Source organism: Lagopus leucura, unplaced genomic scaffold, assembly GCF_019238085.1.
Source record: "Lagopus leucura isolate 7727_CA_CO unplaced genomic scaffold, USGS_WTPT01 Super-Scaffold_797, whole genome shotgun sequence".
NCBI classification, from domain to species: Eukaryota; Metazoa; Chordata; class Aves; order Galliformes; family Phasianidae; genus Lagopus; species Lagopus leucura.
In genome coordinates, this window is record NW_024962259.1 from 3,058,337 (window position 1) to 3,076,583 (window position 18,247).

Below are 18,247 nucleotides of genomic sequence, written 5' to 3' on the forward strand. Positions count from 1 at the left end.
CCTATATTAGACAACAGTACGAATTAAATGTCTCTGGCATGCCTGAAATACACTTGAAACACAGATAAACAATAATGGTAAGTTTCCAATGGCGGTTCCAAAAAAATAATGGTGGTACGTTTCCAACTTGCACAAAAAAAAGTGTCTGCCTGAAAGGCAAGGATTTGAGAATGCACTCTCCAGAGTAAGAACTTCACCCAGAGGGTGGTGAGGCACTGGCACAGGTTGCCCAAGGAGGCTGTGGATGCCCCATCCCTGCAGGCATTCAAGGCCAGGCTGGATGTGGCTCTGGGCAGCCTGGGCTGCTGGTTGGCGACCTGCACACAGCAGGGGTTGGAGCTGGATGATCATTGTGATGCTTTGCAACCCAGGCATTCTATGACTTAACTTGATCAATTTCTTTCATCCAAAGACCAATCTGAGCTGTACTTCCAGGCAAACAGAAGAAAAACAACTTCTTGTAGATAATGAATGCACTTTTCCTTTCTTCAAGAAGCAATGCAGGAAAGAGTTGATCTTTACATCCATACATTGCTCTCCTGTTCTAATTGAAGAAATTACCATAGGGAAAGTTACTACATCAGTGCCATTAATAATTGCCTCCTCAAGGAAAAAAAAAACAAGTTCAAGAAAGAATTTGAATAACTTGAAGTTATACAGCCAACTAACTACCAAATAATGTTTTTCAATATGGAATAATCAACACAATAAGCAGATGAGTACAAAAATGAAACTTATGAGTGAAATATGAAAGTTAGCAAAGTTTCAGAATCTCAATCAACTTCACAAATCAACTCCATTCCATCAGGTCTATATAAAAAGCTATTCTCTAGTTTTCATCTCAGGCTTTAAGAAAACAACACAGCTTGCATTTCAAAGAGCACAGGATTTTACACTGTCATTAATACAGAAGGAATTGGAAACAGAAAAGAATCCAAAACAAAGAAATCCTACAATTGGCAGGCCATGATTAAAAGGTAAGGAAAAATATAAAAAGCATTTCCATCCTCTGTGTAGTTTCAGAAATAAATGCTATGTTAAGGTAGAATGATGCAAAAAATGAATCATCTAGAAACCTCAACTAATGCCAAATGAAGATGACCTATCACAATCAGAAATCTTAATCCAGAGCTGCTGATCATTATTAACTGCAATAACATCTGAGCCGATCAATTGCTTCAAGGGTCTGTTTTGATTGGTTTAATTCTTTTGCTGGATTGCACAGACATGGAAGTCTTTTTTTAACCACACACTGAATATTCTGCAAATTGTTCCTATTATCCACAGCTCATCCACCTCTTACTGCCATCTTTCATGGAATCCTAACACTGAAACTGGAAGGTTCTTTTTCTTCCACAGGAACCATCCTGGCAACAGTAAGCAGCTGTCAGGCAAACAAGATGTGCAGCATCCACTCATTACTGTTTTGGAAAAGGCGTTATTTTAATTTTAAGCTTTGAAGTGCTTCTGGTTTAAAAATTGCAGAAATCAAGTAGGAAATTTATACTGAATCTGTAGCATTGTTCAAAGACCAAGGCAGAAAGACATGTCACCAGGCAACTTAGCACCGAAGGACGATAATTCATCAAAGGACAGATTAGAGCAAGACTAAAATAGCTGAAAAAGTCATTTCAGTGATGGAATAATCCCACGTCATACAGGCTTCTCTACTTCAGATAACTCTACCAGCTTAAATTGATACAATTTCAGTAAGTATAAGAAAACTATCCAGAATTTGCCCAGGTGTTTTTTTGACAGTCCCAGTATGTGTGTGACTGAATCATTCAGTGCAAAAACTTTAAAAAGAAGTGAGCAAATCAACACATCTTTGTGATGCTGTCTGAAAAAGAAAAAAGGATGCACGGAACTTCTAATAATTCTAATCATACAGTATGTTGTAAACAGCTGAAGAAAATCGACACCCTCACTGTTGTCATATTCTTTTGACAAATAAATAGGAATTTGCTTTTCCTAAAGTCAAAGTAGAACTATTCAGGCTGAGAAAACTAAACAGCATTGGTAGATCACTGTGAGAAAAAGGCTTCCATGTTTATAAGAAGTGAAAAAGGTACAGCGACTGTCCCTGGTCAGCTCTTAGTGCTGACAGCAGTGAGCACGGCCATCCGACCACCGACAGCATCTGGAATGAAAAAGAAGCGAGGAGCATTCTGCAGCATTTACAGAAGTTTGAAATACAGAAAAGCACTGCTGAAATGTTGCCACTATTCAGACGTGAGGAAAAAAGATCTACATGTACTACATTGTGATACAGAAGCATAAACCTTTCATTTCTCATCCTGGGCAATCCTATGGAAGGGGAATAAATTTGTAAGACAGAGTAACTCATCCCATATCGTTTGAGAAAGCTTTCTTTTACTCTGTAATGGACAAATGAAGTGTATGTGTTTAGAAAAGGTTTTCCTGCAGCTAACTGTGGCATTTTAAGCCACTCAGTTGTTTATCTATCAGGTTCAGCAGGGAAAGCTGTCATTTGGAAGAATAAAATAAATACAGATCAGTTAAATTTGTCACTTTCCTCGTTCATTCTCCCACAACAGCCCTAACTTAGGAGTGGTTATTCTCGCCTCTCTTCAGATCATTCTCTAAGGCCTCTCATCAGGATTTCAAAGTTAGATGACCAAATGCGTGGAGAGGCACCTAATTTCTCACAGGCACTTCTGAAAGCTCCTGCCTAGGTCTGCAGCGAACACTTTTCTTCCTCCCCCCCTGCCCCCTTCCCTTTTCTGGCCTTTGATCTTTAGAAAGCCCAAATGCCATTACAGTGAATAAAGTCATAGCCCACAGAGTCAATCCCCTGCTATTTACCTCCTTCCTCCCTGCCCCCCTGCACAGCCAAGGCTCGAGCACGACCAAACCAGCTCAGGCAGGCTTAGATACAGCAGCAGGTATCATCAGTGCTGTGACAAACGAGAATCTGTGTCAGGGGAGGCTGTTTAAATAAACAGTTGGATGCTTGGAGACACAGACAGAAGACCCAAGATCTCGCTCTTTTTTCTTTTGCTTTCTCCCTCCGCCTTCAAAACAGAAGATTAAGTTTGCTGTGAACATGAGCTGATGAAAAGAATTCAAATAGTGCTTTGAATAGTGCCACTGGGAGTGTCACAGGAGAATTACAAATTGCTGCTGGAGACACCAGTCTCCCTTTACAGAAAGTTAACATAAAAGTACACATATCTTCTTTCTATAAGGTACTAACTTGTAAATTAACCTTTAATGGAGTATAAATGATGTCCTGAAAGAACTGCTTATGCAGCTATATTTATGATCTAGAAAATTGCAAATATTTACAAGATTATAGGTGTTAATGGTCTGTCAAAAATGTTTGTATATTGTACATACATTAAACCTTAGTTTAAGACCACCCTGCTATAAAGACCACCCCTTTTCTTGTCCCATATAGAATTTCACTTTGATTCCATATTATTCCATTCCTTATAATGAGGCTCAGCCCCAGCACACAAACAGCTCCAGACAAGCTACTTCTCTTCCATAGGATCCACTCATTTCACTCTTCACTCCCAGATGCTCTGTGCAGTGCTCTCTGCTGAACAACATTATTGTTATGGTCACATTCAGAGATACCCAAAGAACGTTCCAGGCTGCTCCCGTGCCCCCAGCACAGGCCAAAAGCAGAGCACAGTTGGAGAGAACACTCAATAAAGGCATAGGAGAACAGTACTTCACTGCAACACAAGCACACCGCCTTCAATATCCACTCCCCAGCTGCTCCAGTCCGATACAAAACAGTCACATGTCTTTGACAGAGGGCTGTTGGAGAGGGTCCAGAGGAGCCACAAAGATGAGGAGGAGGCTGGAGCACCTCCCTTACAAAGACACGGCCAGGGAGCTGAGCTTGCCCAGCCTGGAGAAGAGAAGGCTGCGGGGTGACCTCATTGCAGCCTGCAGTACCTAAAGGGAGCCTGCAAACAGGAGGGGAGTCAACTCTTGGAAAGGGGAGATAACAGCAGGATGAGGGGAAACGGTTTGAAGTTGAGGGAGGGAAGATTGAGGTTGGATGTCAGGGGGAAGTTCTTCACTATGAGAGTGGTGAGGTGCTGGAACAGCTGCCCAGAGAGGCTGTGGATGCCGTGTGCATCCCTAGAGGAGCTCAAGGCCAGGTTGGATGGGGCCCTGGGCAGCCTGGGCTGGTATTAAATGGGGAGGTTGGTGGCCCTGCATGTGGCAGGGGCTTGGAGATTCTTGAGGTCCCTTCCAACCCTGGCCATTCTGTGATTCTTAATGAATCTTCTTTAACATCACTATGTCCTCCTCTATATTTTCTGTTTAAATAAAAGTCATCAATAAAAAAAACAACAAACCCCAAACAGACAAACCAAACCCCACTGCCTGGCCTCTCTTAAGACCTCTGTTTCCAAGGTCTTCTGCTGTCTACACAGCAGGTGTACCCAGCATGGCCTTTCATCTTGCTGGTAGAGCAGGCCCCTTTCCCTGACCCAGCACTCCTCCAGTAGCTCCTATTCCCCATCACTCTCTCCCAACTAAGCTGCTTGTTGTTCTTTTATCTCACCACCTGGGTGCAGCTAATTAATCACATCTGGTGCTACACACCCAGCTCCTAAAATACAGTATTTTCTCTCCCTGTAGCTCAATAACATTAAAACTTTTTGTTTTCTGCATTAGGGTATTAGGTCTTAGCTTGCTTTTTTCCTGGTAACTTCACTATTTAAATAGAAAATACTTAAAATTTTTGTTTGCTATTCAAATTGAGAGACCAAATCATCCTCTGATCTACTGCAGTTTCTTTTCTTGACAGCCGAGTAGCTTTCTGTGTCAGAAATCTGCTAAGAGTCAGAATTGTGAAAGGAAATTTCTTTTTCTGCAAATATTTTCAAATAAAGCAGCTGGGATTTCTCAATGGTGAATGTGAGGACTGAAGTTTGAAATTTGAAAAAGGAAAAACATTTTTTTTTTTACCTGTGAGTAACTTAAACTGCCTTCTTACTCAAAATGTGTTACATCTTCAAATACTTTCTTAAGCAACATCAGTATATTCAGGCATAAATGCAGCTGGGGAAAAATAAGTATTTTAGGAACAAATGCTTGGGGCTCTGCCCAGGTTTTATTACAACAGATTGGTTTCTTTTGTAATGTATCATTTGCTGTGTCTTACCTTGCTCAATGACCAAAACCAGTCTTTCTCAAGGGTAAAAAGTCAAAGGGAAACTTGAAAAACTCTGTCCTGACTGACCTCATGCACGCTTCTATTGATATCAAATTGCTCCTATTTTTTTACCTTGCCATTTTCATTTTTATTCCTGCTGGTTCAGATCTCCAACTGATGTAAACTGGCGTAGATCTGATGGTTTCAACGAAGCTAAAAGCTAGAAGTCTGGCATTCATTATTGGGGATTTTCTGCTATCCAGTGAGATGGTGTAAAAGCATTTCCCCTCCCAACGTGGATACAGCACAATCTGAAAGGTAACTGTAGAGATACATCTTAAATAGACTGCTATTCAGAAAGAATCAACTAATCTTCAAATTATCAAATTCTTTTTATGCCATAATTCATATCAAGAGAATAATGAAATTATGAAACATTTACATTTTCTATCTGTTTCTATTTTCAGCCTTCTAAGATTAGTCAGAGGGGCTTTTCATACAAGTCCCTGCATTAACTTCAGAAATTGATTTTTTGGTATGCCTGTGGGTTATCTTCCACTTTTGGAGCATCCACTGAATAGATCAAAAGTCCAGTGCGATCATTTGCTGCGCACACTTACATATATATATATGGCTGTAGGATATATGGGCATAGATACAAGTCAGTATTTAACTCTGACTGCAGAACAAACGAAACCTCCACGCAATCCTGTGTCCAGATCAATGGATTTTGAGGCCTCTAATGTTTCTTTCCAAGGTCAAAGTCAGAACTCCAAGACTGTCTTGACCAGATATCTGAGACCATTCTTCATCTTCTCTGATCATCAGAGCAACCTGCAATACATTTCTAAGAACATAACCTGGGCTTCTTGCTGCCAATACTCTTACTGGAAAATTCCTTTCTAGCTGATAGTTGGAAACATCCTGATTTACCATATGCATTTATCTGTGGCTTGTTAATTTTTTTTTATTTTGTTCCAATATTTTTATTTGGAAGCTCCAACTTTGGTTCTTCCCTCTTGATGCTTATACAGAGAGTCTGAGACTTTGGATGAGTTTTTAGATGATTTCAACAGCATTTAAATGTCTTTGTGGATCTGAGCCTTCAGGTTCCTACATTTAGGTTTTTGCCTTTGTAAAAGAAGAACAAACAGTTCTTCCTTTTCTCTTCGTCTGTGTTCAGACTGTAAATTCCTTAGGGTAAGAACTGTGTCAATAAATGTTGGTTTAGTGCCTACTACTGTGGGTACCTGCTCTTGGGGTACTACTACACCACTGCTGCTAATACTGCTACACAAAAGGGTAAATGGTACTGACAGCAGAAATACAGCTCATCGACTAAAGGTGCATGAAAAGAATTTTGTCCTGTACGACATCAAAGTTCTTAAAAATTCATATGTCAAGTATTGCCATCTGAACTAAATTAGTTTTGTAGAACTAAAATTTCATGGCAAATAAAAATAGTATATCATCTTAATAAAAGCATCATGTGCAAAGGGAAAATAAAAGCAAGAAAGATATAATTTTATAGTACTCGCACAGTTCTTCTTACTCTGAACTGAAATTCAAAACTACCAAAAGAAGCAGCCATCAGCAGCCACATAATCAATCTGCTGCAAAGCTGGTGCTGGTCTCCAACTCATTTGATACAAAGGACAGTGGAGACAATAGGAAAGTTTGCAGGAGTGTAGTAAATAATTCTAATGCTTTGAATTGCAAAGGGTAAGCAGCCTACCAAAAGTATTTATCAAAGTCAGATTGGAGGAAAGAAACATCACCAAACAGAGCAGTGCAAGCCAGATGCTTGGAGATTAAATGGGGTCAAAAATGCAACCCTAATTTTCATAACATCCTCATAAAAATTCACAGGAAACTGCTTTCTGAACCTGTTACAGAAGATATTTTTTGAAAGCTGAAGTGGAGTTGCCAAGTGAGATTCTACCCAATAAGATTGGAATTACAGAGGAAAGGAAAAATAACCCTTTCATTAAATAAAACTAACAGCATAAAAACCAGCACAGAACAATGGCTAAAAGTAGCTGACAGTTATGTCTAGACTTGTGAGACCAGATTTACATCTCTCAATTTGCACTTGTATTGAAGGTTCAGATCAGAGTCAGATCTTTAACCCCTTCAATGAAGGAACTGGAATTATTGCATACAGGGGAACCAACATACTTGACATTTGTGAACTCTCCAGACTTACCCCTAAAAAAAAAAAGCTTTTCTAATACTTGCAGCTCCTTTCAACTCTGTCACTCTCTATTTTGCTGCGCACCATCTGCTGAGCAAACTGAAATCACATAATTGAAAATCAGCATTGCAGAGATTCAAATAGTTGGTTTTCAGTGTTACTTTTAGAAGAGACTTCAAAGCATAGAAAAATGTTTAGTTGCACTCATGATTTTAATCTTTTTTCTCCTTGACATCAGAAATTTCAATGACAGTTCTTATAAAATTTATTTACTGTTTAATTTGTTCCTCAATGAGTTGGGAAAAAAAAAAAAGAAAGATTTTTCCATCTAACTTTTGAAATTAGAAATTTTGGACCAATATGTTCCTGAAATTCTCTGAGATCTTCCAGTTTGGAACATTTTTATTCTACTTTAGACAACAAGATTCAATTGAAGATCCATTACTGAGCTCTAAGAAGTTTATAGCATTCAAGATGAGCTATTACTTGTGTTACTCCAGGAATTATGAAGCAAGTGCAATTGCTGTATAACTAATAATAGGAGATGCCGTTATTTTCCCACTGAGTCTAATGACTGTGTAACTCAAAATACAAAAAAATGTGGTCACTTGGATTTTATTAACAAGAGCTCCCAATCAGACTGGTTAGTGTGCACAAAACTTGATGTCCAAGTTAACTTCTAGAAATAGAAGCACTGGTAGGATCTTAACAGGAAATACAGCTGGGACAGGAATTGCACTACAGACAACACGAATGACCAATGACCACACATTTGTGCACCCTGGTAAATCATAACTGAGTAAATAAAGAGGGCTGTCATAAATAATGAACTGGGGGACTGGATCACACTAAATATACGGATAACATACTTCTTCCTCACCTTCCATTAATGAAGTTCTTCAGCTTCTTTAATGTGAACACAGATGTAAAAGGTAGAGGTAATACACAAACACTGCTCTTTTTGCAGCCAAGTCCATTGAATATAATGGAAGATGTCCCATATTACTTCTATGGAGTACAGACCACAAGAAAGGATTTCATTTTCTAGGAGAAAGTAAGATGGAGTCTTCCCCATATGCAATGCCAACATACCAGAAGCCTCAGAAAGTAAACTATTATTCAACATCTCTTAATAATGAATGCAAAAGCCCTATGGAAATGAATGGTAACAGATTTTTAAAGTCCTCATCACTGTGCCCTTTAGCTGCAATTCAAATACTGAATTGCACCCTGATATTTTCACTTACTACTGCCAGTTCCTGTGCCAGCAGGGCCAGGGCAGTGCCCACAGCAATGACAGCCATTCCATTTCCAGTTTTGATACTGCAAAACAATGCAGCAAAGAGAAATGTAAGCTTAACAGATTGGTTGACAATTTTCTTGTAGATTCTTCCCTTTCATTTCTACCATTCCAATTTACCTCCTGCTGACTTGCAAAAGATAATGGTATAATTAATTTGCTTTGGTGGACAGTGAAGGAATACAGAATGCAAATATAGGAACCATAGTCCTGGCATATTTTGGCTGATAGTTTAATCTGTAATTATTATCTGCCAACTGCTTGCACAAAAGTGTTATTTTTAATGCACATGAATTCTTGGAAGAGCAGAAAATGAAGTTTTAAGCAATGAATATAAAATAACTACATCCAAACATAATCATCGAATGGCTTAGGTTGGGAGGGACCTGATCCATGACAGTTACCATTCAGTGCCCTGTGTTTTGCCACACCAACTGTTTGTGATTGCAACTGCATCAGCTAAACTAAGACACAGCCTTCCTGGATTCCTACAAGAAGTCCAGATTGGAGTATTTGCTCTAGTGCTATGCAACACCCACACAGCCAGCTCAGCACCTTGAAAACATTATGTCAGACCTCCTGTATTGGGCACAATTGTTAAGTTTTAGCTTAAAAGCTGATAAAAGTAAATTATTCATCTCTAAACTGAAACATCCCAAAAAGAGTTTTCCTTTCACAATTATTTCTAAATTAAAAGCTCAGCTGCAGAGACCGTCAGTCTACAGCTCTTCCCAAGCACTACCCTTTTCTCTGTGAAGCAACTAGGAATGCAACTTTCAACCTGTTATATGTATACAGGAAACAAAGGGATGATAAACTCACTATTTGTGCCGAAGTCTTTTTGTCTAATGTACTATTTTGACATTAAAATACAATGGAAAGATGCTCTTTGCAGATCCAATTAGGAAGCTGACACTGGGCTTGCTACATGATTCGCTGTATCTGCACATTTGATGTCCTTACTTAAAACGCTGGTGGTGCATATTGCCATAACCAGGTAGGTGGGCTCAGATTTCAAGCAGTGGTTGTGCTTCAGAAAAAGCTAAGTGTGCAGATGGAGAAGCAGTGTGGAACACTGGATGACATGCTGGGTTTCGGAGTGAGGAGACTTCGTTTCTATTCTTGTTATATGACTGTGACCAAGTCGCTTCCTGTTTCTCTGACCCCTCTACCCTCATCCATCATCTGTCTGCACAGCATACGGCAAGTTTTCTTTCTTGCTGTATCTAATGAAATAGGGCCTTTAGCTGATCCTGTAGCACAGAAACATATCTGTACAATACTTGCCTATATTTATTGAGGCTTCTTGCCTATGTTTATGATTCAAGAAAAGGCAACGGATAACCATCTAACCTACAAAACACAGTCATCATTCCCAGAGGCAAAGCATTCTTACAAATATGTGAGCTATTAATGACTGCAAAGGCATTTTGTTTCCTCTGTACTCTTTAAAGCTTCCACGATATATGTGATACAAAGATAATTTCAAACATTAATTACTGTACCTTGACTTACTTATTAAAGAATGTGAACCGTACTCTTCTTTATACACATTTTGAAACCCACAATTTCTTATACCATAAGTATTACTGCTTTTTTTTTTTTTGTTTCACATAGGCTTTGATTTTTATTGAAAAGACCATCAGGAATTGAGTGTTTAATTTTCTCAAACAATTTGTAACTTTTATTAACAATGCCAAAAGGGAACAGAAGTTATGCTCAAAGAAAAGCGAATAAAGACTGACTTAAAATTTTTATTACCACTTCCTACGAATTCTGCACAATAAGAAAGACGGAGAAAAGAATATGAAAGAGCTTTTTCACCATTATCTGAAGACCAAAAATACAACTTTTATTACACACACACACACAAGCATCAGCTGCCACGCAGCCTTTTTTGAGCTACATGCCAGCTCTGATCAAACCGTAGAACGCCACGGATAACAGCTGGCAAATGTAACACACACTCCCTGGTTAAAGTTCATGTCATCGGCAGAGTAAAATGCATAGTGCTAAACCCTAAAATGTGTTCAGCATTCTGGTCTTAACCCTGGAAAGCATTAAGCACATGATTTTCCTTAACCTCTCAGAAGTCTAAGTAGTTCCATTTAAAACAACCAGACTACTTAAATACTAAAAATTAAGTGCAAACTCAGGTAGGTTGCTGGGATGGGAGCAGCGCACTTTGCAGATCCAGCCCCTAATTCACATCCTTGTTTTCATCCGAATCACCAAGCTCTGTACAGTGCCTGCTACAGCATGCTACAGGGAACTGCAGAAGGACTGGTTCTGGGAGGGTAAATGCACTGCAAGAGGACTGGATAAACTCACCTGACAGACTGGAGTTGGTAATAGCAAGGTTAATTTTAGATCCTATCTCTGATGTTATAAATATGCAATGTTAATATAATTTTAATGTGCCATGTTAGATTAATTTATAAAATAAATACTTTTGTGAAGAGCTCTATTTCTTAAAACGTACAGCTTTGAACTGAACTGAGAAGAACAATTATCTTTTATCTGATGATAAATGTGAGAATGAAAGGATACAAATGTCAAGGAATGTCAGATCTGTGCTGAGTAATAAGGGGATTTTATATATTAAATGTCTCTATGTACACAGACTGTAATAAATAATCATCAACCATCCACCTTCTTCATCAAGATGGAATAAATGTATTAAAATTACTGCTACATAAAGAGACAACATGGAGGGTTTTTGTCATGTCTGCAGCAGCGTCCTGGGGAGAGCAGTGTGTGTGTAGGTCTCCCCCCTCAGTGAGTGCAGCACAACCTCAATGCAGCAGTGGCACTGTGGACATTCTGCTGAGTCAACCTGTAAATGCACAGCACCTTTCTTCCAGGGCTTTGAAAGTTCAGAAATCCTGAAAATAAAAGAGTTCAAATTCTGTTTATACGCCTCCGAAAAAGTGAGAAGTGAAAATAATGCAAACTCATTGGTAAATGTCAGCATAGTTTCACACTACTGCCCATTGTGTCGTATGGTTTTTGTTTGGATAACTACCTTATAGGACCTACTAATTTCATGCCTGAAATTTTAAAAAAATATAGTATAATTGATCCTAAAATTTACTACTTAAGACCTCATTCAAGCAAATGTCATGCCTGGAAAACCCATAACAAAATCTCTTTTTAACATGGCCTCTTTAGAACATAAGGCTATTTTACATGTTTGCATTTAAGAAGTAGAAAATAAAGCTCAGCACAGCCATGTAATGGGAACAATCTTAAGGCTTGTCCACACAGGAAGTTAAGCTAAATTAGCTGAAAGGTGTGAATTTAAAGTGCATTAAACTAAAGTGAACTACAGTCACTTTATTTCTCAATGAGAACATTCACACCAAGCTTTAATGCACTTTAACTAATATACTTTAAAATCATATCTTTGGTTAATTTGTCTTAACTTCCTGTGCAAACAACTCCTCTCTAGCACTTACTGAGAGCCACAATATAGATTGATGTGGATATATTTATAAATACGCCTATTAACCTTAAGACTTCACGTCAATAAAACTTGGGATATTAAATAAAAATAAGAAATGTGTCCTTGAATGAACTTCCTAGCTCAGTGAGAATCTCAACCACGTCATGAATTGAGCCCTAGACTGTATAAAACCATATGATGAATTCGGAGCCAGTTAAAAACAAACACCTGTGTATTGCAACTGATCGTATTATGAATTTATTCCTGAAAAAAATGAAATGAAAATAAATGGAAAAGAAAGACATATTTTATGTACATACAGCAGTTGTATTGAGATTGACCAAGAAGGGATAAACATAAGAGACTTCTGTTTGGTTTGGTTTAAAAAACAAACAGACAAGGACAAAAGAGCTTTAAAATTCTTTCTTTTCTGAGGGATGTCTGAAAGTCACAGTTATAAAGGATGCCTCAAATTACCCAGAGAAAGCAAAACAACACTTTGCTTCAGATAATGTGCAAAATCAATACTAACCACGTTTCTGCTGCCCCTGCTCAAGCCAAAAAACCTTTTCAGAAGCAGCTTTTACAGAAAGAGCGTGGACATGCTTAACACCCATGGATATTCATGGAGTAGCAGAGCTCAGCAAACCAAGGAACAATGGTCTGGCATAACAGGCAGCATTCAAAGACTGCTGCCGTGCCCTGCAGATGAACACATCGAGTTCTGCTCTGAGGATTCTAGCTTGGAAAAGAAATGATCCTCTTTGCAAGAGCAAGGAAAAAAAATTCTTTTCCAACCAGTCTGGCAGACTGATGCTGTGTGACCTCAATACACAGGCAGCTCCGGATACGTCCCCAAGTGCTCCCAGGTTACTCAGCAGCCTTCTGACTCCCTTGGTAGCTTCTGTGTCTCAAGACGTTCGTTTCTCTTCAGTAGATACAACACTTTGAGTTCAAAAAGGAAAAATTAACAACGTCGAAAGCTTTTTCTTACTGATGACTTCAGGAATGGGACGGTGGCCCAGGAAAAAGATTTTCTTTAAAAATAAACTGATAAAACAGCACTGATGATTTCTAAAGCATTAACTTTCTATAAAAACCTGATGTTGTTCAGTGTATACCATCTCTTTCAGCTTATCAGTTCACAGAAAGCTTGGCCTGATTCAAGCACTGGATGTTCTCATCTACTAAGTGATATATAAAAAAACCATTTGCACTAACATTCATAAACATTTTGAAATGCTGACTATTGCCAGAAAAAATATTTTTTGGTTAATTTACAGAAGGATTCCATCAGTTAAAGCCTTCCTGAAGTGCGTAGATAACTTTTATCATAGGATCACAGAGTGGCTTAGACTAGCAGGGACCTTAAAGATCATCTAGTTCCATCCACCCCCCACGGGCAGAGCTGCCCAGCACAGATCAGGTTGCTCAAGGCCCATCCATCACGGCCTTGAGAGCCTCCAGGGATGCAGCATTCGCAGTGTCTCTGGGCAGCCTCTGAGTGCAAAAACGTACAATTTTGGACAGTAGTACAAAGTGAGAGCATTATATTAACACTAGTGGCAGAGCTGTAGCCATTTACAGTTCAGCAAAATGTAAGCTGATGTTCTTGCTCAGGCATCCTGGGGCTGTGTACTGAATGTTACAAAGCCTACTCAATCATGCAAGCATCCGGGTCCATCTGATATCTTTTTCTGAGTGCAGACTGTTGCTTAGACAACACCCAGCCTTTACGCTTTGAATTTCAGATGCATACACTGATGCAATTCAATCTTCTTTTAGTTCCTCTCATGTTTTCTGATTATACCTAACTGGTCAGCACATGCTTTATTATTGAGCACTCTGTTTCCCATAGCTCAATTTTCTGCATTTTCTGCTGCTGGAGCTTTTAACTCAAGATTCATTTTCAAGATGAAAGTCAGTCACAAAATTAAACCCTCATAAACAAATAGAGAGGCTAACCATTAAGCTGGGAGTCACATTGAAAGGCAGTAAGAATGCACGTGGCAAGTTGGTGCAGTTTGTTCCATAGCCCCCACTTGCGCAGAATTTTACTCCTCTCACATCTCACTTTATACCTTCTCTTCCTTTAGAACATATTCACTTCAAAGCCCTTAACTCTGGCGTATGCCATAGAATAAATCCAGGACAAAAAGCAGTTGCTTCTTTTACCAATACCCCTTCAAAAGCAGATTCCCTTTCCAGGGACAGACTCTTGGTGTTTTATTTCAGCAGTGGATACTCACCAGGTTGGGCTAGACAACCGATTCAAGAGTGTAAGCAAAAACTTATGGTCATAATGTAATCCATAGATAGTTGTGCAACAATCTTATGTGTTAGGGACACATCACACACAGGAAAACCTTAAAATAGCACAAAAATTAAGAGAAAGTGCACCTGAGACAGGAAGACGTATCTAATTCATACCATCAAGCAACAAGCTAGAACTTTAACTTCAGTGATTATGCCTCAGACATTTAAATGGTTCTAAATTATAAGTCTAGCAGAAGTATTTTGCTAATAATAAGCTATTAATTCTGGCAGTTTCAGACTGTCTGAAGCTAGGTGTGTAAACTGTAGCTGCATCAATCAGTACTGTGTGTCTGGCTATTTCAGGCATTCCTTGTTAGTGCAAAGAAAGAACAGTTTGTGCACCAAGCACAACAGCGGCTGAGATTCCCGTTGATTGATAACTAAATGTGCCGTAGTGAAAATATGTTCGGGTAGAGCTGAAGAAGCAAGCACAGCAAAGACGTAATGGGGGCAGAGGAAGGAGAGAAGAAATTGGCCACAACAGGAAATTCCTTCTCACGAGTCTTCCAACTAGCTGACAAGATGGATTTCATTCCTGCAGGTAACAGTGCCTTTATATTTAATCTTCTACAGCGTGTGTAACCATGCAAATTCTCCACTACTCTATTTGCAAGCCCAGTTACCATAAAATTATCCTTGCTCTTCGGTACATGTCTCCTCTATATCAGTACAGTTTCACAAGCAGCATCCACTGATGTGAACAAAATGTAAAAAAAGCATATATCTAGTGAGAGTGAAGAATTCCTCATTAATGGTAACTGGGAAGATGGAAATTTCTAAGTCTAAAGTGCTGTATCAAGATGCCTGTAGTATTTATTCACAGAGAACCAATGATTTTGCTATTTAAAATTGTCAGAAGTTCAGAGATACCACAAAATTAAAGCTAAAGAATCTTATTTTAAAGCTTTCATAGAAATTTTAGCTAGGAAAAAGGGGTATTTTCTGCTGTAAACATCAGCATCAGTAAGATACATGGTAAAACTCAACTAATTTGGCAACTGGGTGAAAGTTTCAAAGTTTGGATTCTCAGCCAAATGTCTCACTGAACTTCTGAGCTTTGACAACCTGAGAAACAAGCTAGAAGTTTCAGAGCAACAGATTTCCACCTTTTGCAAACTGTGAAAAGTGAAAGAAAATAACATAAAAAGTTTAAAATGCAACAAATACTTATCAGAGAGGCAGATAATCCTGTAATGGAAATGCCATGCTGTCAGCACCGTTAGAACACATGCTGAGGAAAAGATGACACTCTGCCTTCATCTTTGGTACCCAAATTGGTAGGAAATGCTTGCTTCGTTGTCAGAGAGCACAGCAAGCATCACCAAAGAGTGAGATGAGCTAAATGTGGGGGTCACCCACCTGCACTAAGGTGAGCCTGAGCCCCTCATTTTGCCACCTAAGCTAAGTGGTGCGAATACATCCTGAGAGTCAATTACAATCCAAAGGATGGAACCATAAATTCATAGGCATATCTGAAAACAAACCAGTTACAATTTTTTCATCCTTCCATATATTTTATAAAATGCAGATTTTGTGATAATATCTGCAGATTTTAGATGCAGTTAAGTAAGGAACTTAAAAGTTTGCGTATTTCCACGTGGAAATTCCCGCTGTCATTTCAGCACACTTAATTGTTCTGCTTATATTTAAGCACGGGCTGAAATATCTTGGGCAACTGTTACCCAGAAACACAGAAGAGCTTTGAATACAACAGCAGAGATATCATTTTAAGTTTTCTTGTGGTAATTGCTGGATTTAAAGCCCAACTTTCCATGGGAAGAAAAGTAGGAAAATAAATAGATGGAATTGTTTTTTGCCCTGGAAGACAAAAGGCTGGTAGGAACACTCTCCTATTCAGACAGGTCATTTCCAGATGACAGTTAAGTTTTCATTCTTAGTCTAACTCACAACTTTAAGCTTTTCTCATTTTCATTTCTCTGACATTATTTTCTCTACTCAGTTGTGAAAAGCAAAAATAAAATGATGTGGCAGAGGTTTATGCACTTGAGAAATCACCCTCCTGCTGTGACAGCTAAATTAAGAAAATTAATTTCTTTTTTTGTCTTTTTCTTGGCAATTTCCATGTAAACTAAAAAGATACCATCTTCCATCCCATCAAGCCACATAATTTTTGAGAAAAGAGCCACAATATTCATTTATACAAAAGAAATTTATACAAAAGAAATTGTCTGGAATAAACTAAGAATGAAATCAGATTTATTTTTATTCAGCAGCTTGTTGCATGACCTAAATAAGGGGCATTAACCTACTGGTGAATGCAGTTAACTCCAAGTTAGCTTCTCTTCTTCAACATGAAGTGCTGCAAAGTGAATTCCGAGGAGCTGGAGCTGGGGATGACTGCAGGGAGGCTCAGGTTGATATGCTGTGTAGAAGTTACTATGGACACCTTGTCTTTCCCTCGCTTGGAAGACTCACTTGAAATACCGAGCCCCATTTGGGCTCTGCACTTCAGTTAAGCTCTGGAATAACAGGAGAAGTTGCACAGACAAGAAAAATCTAGGCCAGCATTAGAAAATCTAAGCTATACATAAAGATTGGGAAGGATGAAAAAATACTTAAGGGCATGACAGAAAGACAGCAATCTGATCTTATGCATAGTGATTCAAATCAGATCTAGAGTTTTAAAGTAGCATTCAGAAAGGTTCAGGTTGTACGTTTGTAAAGGCACGTCAGCCAGGCACTTGTGTGAACATTGCACTGCAATATGAAGATATTAAAGAACAGGCTAGATAGAAACGTCAAGAGCTGCAAAAGTACAACTGATCCTTACTGCCATAGGCTCCAAAATGTTCTATACAAGATGAAAAACAGTTAGGGCATAGACAAATTTAGCTAAAACATGGTACAAGGAATAGAAAGGGGCCCAATTTATATTATTAGTAGTATGACAGTGTGAATAAGAATAAAAGTTTTTTTAAAAAGTGCATTTAAGAAGGAAAGTGCAAATAAAGCATTCGCTGCATACAGTCTAGTGTAGCTTTGAATGCTGTCTAGAAAGGATGCTGGTAGCTGGCTTTATTTTGTTATTTCCTTCTTCACATTTGTCTCCATGCTTCCAGTTTTGTAATGAAAAGCCTTCCTTTGCTCTCTGCTAGAATAATCTTTTGCTTGAAACAAGCTTGCCTGGTGCAAAAGCAGATGCAGGTGAATAAGACGACTTTTGCTTCCATTCACTGAAAGTAGTGAATTCATATCAACCCAAGCAGCACTGGGAACCCCTGGTATGTCTATGACCAGGGCATGTTTGTGAGATGATGTGTTTCTTGTAGCCTTTACGAATCACTGTAAGTATCAACTTCACCTTGTTGAGGGACAATATTTCATTACACTAAGATGGAATGACATAAAAAGTCTTCCCACCTTCCTCCTACACAGTAATCATTTAATTTTCATGGTGGTTAGCAAATACTTTAATTTTATCACTTCTTCCTGAAATGTCTGACCAGATGTGCCACATAAAAGCCATGTTCTAGACTAGGAAAAAATAGGTAAAAACAGAATCTCATTTTTTAAACCTCCTGACAGATCTGTCAGATGCTAACTGGGTGGTCTGTCTGCCACCAATGATTCTTTCAGACCTTGAAAACAAAAGAGCACAAAGCTGGTGACAGTCTATTTTTGTATTCCTACCCACACAAGTTTGGTCGTGACTTCTCTAAGGATGCATCGCTGTCCTCATCTGAACTTGCAGGAGATCCTCAGCATCCCCTTTTATGGATTGAGTATCCTTTATATATAGACAGATGGAAACTTGTTATTTTCATTTTGCAGTCTGGATTGCAAATGGGTTTCCTCTGCTTCTGTCCGTTCGTTTATTTGCGTTTCCTT